We start from the raw sequence: 6392 nt of genomic DNA on the forward strand, positions 1-6392 counted from the left end.
GGAGCTATGGGGGGAAAAAAAGAGGAACACCTGTAATAATCTGAACAATAAAGATTTATTTTTAAAAAATACCAGATAGCTATAAATAAGAATGAGAACACTTTTGTTTTATTATGAAAAGAACTACTTTAAATATATTTTTTAAAGAAAAATGCAAGGCTCCAAATAATATGCATAATGCTATCTGCTAATTGAAAAAAAAAAAAAAACATGTAGAGAACAAGGTTAGATATATTCGTATTTGCCTACATATGGATAAAGAAACTCAAGAAAGTTCTACAAGAAGCTAGTTGTTGACTATTACAGAGAAGAGGGGCTTGGCAGATGAGAAACAGATTTGGAGAAAAGATTTTTTTCTGTATACATTTAAATATATATTTTTTAATCTCTCCCACAAATGCCACATAATTTGCAATAAGTGATTCACTCCTTTAGCATCAAAAGAGGTCCTCTATCAATATGTAAATATTCCATGGAGAAGTAGCTAGAGATTATGGGCCTCAATCTTTTCACCCTTAAGAATCCATTCCTGTGATTTCTCTCCCTCACCTTGGAAACCTCCAAGTGAATCAGCCCCCAGCTGCTTAGAACATTGGCTGCTAAACAGATTGGTGGTCATGCCTTTTCCCCTCCCTCCCAGGGGTAACCACAGCTGCCAATGACTTGGCCCTGGCCTTTACTCTGTTGTACCTGGTTCCTCTTACCTCCTTATTGGTTTATCCTTACAGCCTCCCCCAATAAATCACTTACCTCAGAATCTGTCTCAGGCTCTGCTTGTAGGAACTCAACCTAAGACATCAACCAAGACTTCCAGTAAAGATGGTGGTGAAGGTAAATGTGGTATTTGCCTCCTGCCACAACCACATCAAAATTACAGAACAATCATCATTCAGAACCACCTGAAATCTGGCTGAATGGAAGTCCTACAACTAGGGATTTAAAGAAGACACATGGAGACTGGTAGGAAGGGCAGAGATGCTGAATGGGCTGGTCCCACACCCACACGTAGCAGATAAAAATTGGGAGTAATAATCTCGTCTGCAGAGGTCTCCCCTGAGGAGCCAAGGGTCCCAACCCTACACCAGGTCTCCCAGCCCAGGGTTCCAGTGCCAAGAAGAAAAGTACCCATAATTTCTGGCTGTAAAAACCAGTGGAGACTGAAGCTGTGAGATAGAGGACTCCTGGAGTCCAAGGCAGTTCCTCTTAAAGGGCCTGCAGACAATCCCTCTGAGCTCCAGTGCTGGGGCAGCAACTTAAAAAGCACCAGAACCATGGCCAGTGTGCTCTGTGGTTAGAGTGTCAGCCTGTGCACCAAAGGGTTACGGGTTTGATCCCAGGTCAAAGGCAAATACCTGAGTTGCAGGTCTGATCCCCTGCCCCAGTCTGGGGCATGCAGGAGGCAACCAATCTATGTGTTTCTCTCACATTGATGTTTCTCTCTACCTTTCTTTCACTCCCTTCCACTCAATGGAAAAAATGTCCTCGGATGAAGACTAACAACAACAAGAAAAGGCACCAGAGACATACAGGAGGAACTAAATTATCTGGCATCAGGATGAGAGCTGGGGGGGCAGCTTTCTCCCAGACCGAAGTGCAGGCAGAGGCCATTGTTCCTTTGATGAGCCCCCCTGCCTCCGAGCCAGCAGGTGGGCACCATATCTGAGATTCCATCAACTTGGCTTACATGGTTCACCCTACCCTGGTAATTCCGAGGCCCTGCCCTCCCAACTTATAGGCTCACCCAAACCGTTTCCAGTAGCTTTTCCTTACAAATGGACCCTCTTGTCTCATGCTTTGGACTTTCCTAAAATCTCTCAAACAAGCAATATCTGGCCTCAGTGTGCCTTGTACTTCTTGCTAAATGGCCATAGGCCTGACACTAGCATCAGCTTGCCTTGGTTCACAGCTTGGCCTTGCCTGGGCATCTCAAAGCCCAGCACAAGTACCAGCCATCTGCAGATTGCTTTGTAGCTCATTCTGGGTGGCCCTGGGCAGAACACAGACAGCAGCTGACCTTGGCCTGCACCTCCTGGGAGGCCCCAGAGCCAGGGCACACAGTGGATAGCTTGAGACCACGTGGAAGCACCACCTCCCAACCACCTCCACAAAAGACACAATCTGGGGGCAGACTCAGCAGACACCAGAGCCCATAAATCCTGCTCTATGTGGTGGGCCCCTGCACAGCTGTTCCTTCAAGGTGGTTGGTGGTGGCAGCCAATCCTTGCAGCTGATCAGCCTGGGGGTAAATCCCTTCCATTGCCAATAGCAATCAAGGCTCAACTATGAAAGAAGGGTGTGCACAGCCCACAGGGGGTGGGAGGGAAGTGGGACACACACCTACTACATTAGGTCACTCTACCAAGCCTGAGAGATGTAGCAGCTCTACCTAATACATAGAAACAAACACAGGGAGACTGTCAAAATGAGGAAGCAAAGAAACATGTCCCAAATGAAATAACAGGAAAAAACTCCAGAAAAATAACTAAACAGAATGGAGACAGGCAATCTACTAGATGCAGAGTTCAAAACACTGGTTATAAGCATGCTCAGTGAACTTAGTGAGAATTTCAACAGCATAAAAAAAAGAACTAATCAGAAACGAAGGACACACTAAGTGAAATGAAGTATAATTTTTAGCAAATCAACAGTAGAATAGATGAAGTAGAGAATCAAATCAGCAATTTGGAATAAAAAAGGGGGAAAAAAAACCCCAATCAAAACAGAAAAAAAAATCCAAAAAGATGAGGCTAGTGTAGGGATCCTCTCGGACAACTTCAAATGTGACAACATTCGCATAATGGGGGTACCTGAAGAAGAGAGAAAGAAATTGAAAACCTATTTGAAAAAGTAATGACAGAAAACTTCCCTAACTTGGTGAAGGAAATAGACATACAAGTCCAGGAAGCACAGAGTCCCATGCAACATGAACTCAAAGAGGCCCACACTAAGCCACATCATAAGGAAAAGGCAAAAGTTCAAAGACAGAGAATCTTAAAAGCAGCTAGAGATAAGCACTTAGATACCTACAAGGGAGCTTCCATAACACTGTGAGCTGATTTCTCAATAGAAACTTTGCAGGCCAGAAGGGGGTGGCAAGAAATATTCACAATAATGAAAAACAAGGACTAACAACCAAAATTACTCTACCCAGAAAAGCTATCTTTTAGAATTGAAGGATAGAGACAAGAAAAAGCTAAAGGAGTTCAGCACCACTAAACCATTATTACATGAAATGTTAAAGGATCTTCTTTAAGAAGAAGGGGGGAAAAAGATAAAAAATATGAACAATAAAATGGCAAAAAGTACATATCTATCAAAAATTAAATCTAAAAAACAAAATAAACGAACAAGCAGAACAGAAACAGACTCATAGACGCAGAGAACATTTTGACATTTGCCAGATGGGAGGGGGAAGGAAGATGGGTGAAAAAGTGAAGGGATTAAATAGTAAATTGGTTATTATAGAATAGTCATAGGGATGTAAAGTACAGCACAGGGAATGTAGTCAATAATATTCTAATAACTATGTATGATGTCAAATAGGTGTGAGATTTATCAGGATGATCACTTAGTAAGTTATGTAATGTCTAATCATTGGGTGTACACCTGAAACTAATATAATAATGTATGGCAATTTTAATTAGAAAATAAAATAATAATTTAAAAAAGGACATCACCAAATAAACCACATTGATTGATAACAGACCCCTCTCTCCAAAATGAATCACCAGTAGGCACTTCTAAAAACATGAACAAATTTCCACAGTGTTGACCTAATACCAGCCAAAAGCAAAGGTACTGTTGGGTGGACTTTGTACAGATTAATGGTTTCTAATGAGGGATATAAAATATGGACAAGAGCTCATCCATCTACACTCTACCATCTAGAGGCCTATGGTTTCAGAGCTGCCATTCTGAGAACTAGTGCCCTAAGTCATAACCCTGCACATGGTAGCTGAATCTTCTGACAACTGACTAAGAGCAGGACAAGCAAACAGGGTTGGGAGGAGGAGGGAGACAAAACTAGGGTGGACGTCATTGATTTGGCTTGCCATAGCAGAGACTGCGAGTTGTCCACCATAATCCATTCCCACATTCTGGCATAAAACAGCATTAAGGCAAGAAGGCTGTGTTTTCCTACCCTATCCCCAGTTCCACATCCAGGCCAGCAGCTTGAGTGAGTGACCTTTCCACACCTGTACCAGACCGGGTGCCACCCTACCCAGGTCTCCAGAGCATTTGGTTCTATGTGCTGAAGGCTGCTTATGGCCCACCCATCACGCTGCCTGAGATCTTTTCCTGGCACAAGAAACATGCTTGGCCAGTCCACAGGGAAAGTTGGAAGGGACCAGAAATGAATGTCCCCAATGCCAGCACCTCAACTAAATCCTCAAGGATGGGGAGGTAGTAGACAAATGGTTTCCTATGCCCCTCAAGTGGGGTAACTCTAAGGCAGGTCTGTACTGTCTCCCAGAAATCCCTGCAGTGATTAAGTTCCAGTTGTCCACAGCAGTAACTTCCTTGATTATATTCCCTTTGTTGGCTGTCTTCCCTTCCCTGTCACACTTCCCCACTGCCCTGTAGAAGCTTCCTGGAATCACTCTCCAAAGCAATTGAGTAGAAATTGAAGCCTTGCTTTGGAGGAACTCAAACCAAGACAACTCTCCTACTGGCTGAAACTCACAGAGACCCAGTTCAACCATGCATATGTTGACAATGTCCTAGGGCATGGCAGAGCAATGAAGGAAAGAAGTTTGGGTCCCCGAGTGAGTGCATGGAGGAGAGCCACCCACCAATCCAGAACTGCTGGGTGAGAAAGAAACGACCTTCTTTTAAAAAAAAAAAAAGTGACCTCTCTTCTTTAAGCCACAGAAGGCTTTAAAAGAAACGACCTTCTTTAAAAAAAAAAAAAGTGACCTCTCTTCTTTAATCTTTGTTACTACAGCTGTATGTGTCTTAGCTAGTACACCTACTCAATATCCATTTCCTCTCTGGTCACAGCACCCTGCTTTTGTGCTGGGGAACCACTCCCAGGCCAGAGGTATAGCTGACCTGCTCTCTCTACCCCTGCTTCAGGGGAGGCAGGGGCATAAGCTCGGGCCTGGGGAAAAGAGCCCCTATCTCCCCCAGCAGGGTGACTGGCTCAGGCCCAAGAGTCAAACCATGCCAATCAGAGACAAGAAGCATCAGCCCAAGATCATTGGCTAAAAGACAAACCCTGCTTCCGCTGGGCTGCTGCACTGTGGGATAGAAGTCCAAGGGTGGGTGGTCATCTAGCTTCCACTTGAGCCTGCCTGAGAAAGAAGCCACCTGGGGGAAAACTGGATAAAAGAAAGATGAAGGACGATGACTTAATTTAAGCACCTGTACTTACCATCCCTGAAGTGGGAACAACCCTAGACTTAGCTAACATAATAGATTAGCATTCCTGTCAAAGACCTTTTAAACTGAATTTCTATCACCTGCAACCAAAAGAGTTCTGCTTAGTAAAAATCTGACCCCAAAGAGAACATCACATCAGCTAGTCCACAATTCCCTGTGCAAAACAGGCCGCAGGCTGCTCTCCCAGCCAAAGCAATTTAGATATTTCCTTACAGGAATGTTCGTTTTCGTTTTTAAAATATATATATTTTTTATTGATTTCAGAGAGGAAGGAAGAGGGAGATAGAAATATCAATGATGAGAGAGAATCACTGATCTGATGCCTCCTGCACACCCCACTCTGGGGATCGAGCCTCCAACTTGGGCATGTGCCCTGACCTGGAATCGAACCATGACCTCCTGGTTCATAGGTTGACACTCAAACACTGAGCCACCGCAGCAGGGCAGAATGTTCGTTATGTTGTCTAATGACCCAGATAACTGAGGAAAGCAAACCAATCACCTTCTGGCCTCTCTCTCCTCTGTATCAAGTGTTAGGAGACACAACACAATGCTAACAATTTGCCCACTGGAGCCAGGATTGAGCCTCAGTGCAGGCTGACCCTGGAGGCTGCACTTCATCCCGCGTTGCTGCTGTGGGTTCCTTCCAATGGCCACCAGTTGCTGGTCTCTGCTGTCACCTCGTCTGCTCACGGCTACGGAGAGCTGGCCCCCAGGTGTGCTCCGAGGATGGCTCCAGAGAACATGTCATAGGTCGTAGGTGCCCTGCAAAAGGGTAAATTTCCTTCCTTCTGAAAGAAAAGTGCTGATTCGGAAGAGAAGTGTCATGGGATATGCTCCCAATACCACCCAGATATTGGCATAATGGCTGGCCCACAGTATGGAAGAGGAAAAGGGGAGGGAAGGTGGAAGGAAAGGAGGGAGAGGAAAAGGAAGGAAAGAGGGGAGGAAGTGTTGGCAAGTGTTGGAAGAGGGAGGAAATAAGAAAATGGTCTCTTCATCCAAATGTT

Source organism: Plecotus auritus, assembly GCF_963455305.1.
Source record: "Plecotus auritus genome assembly, chromosome: 8".
In the NCBI taxonomy this organism is placed as follows: Eukaryota; Metazoa; Chordata; class Mammalia; order Chiroptera; family Vespertilionidae; genus Plecotus; species Plecotus auritus.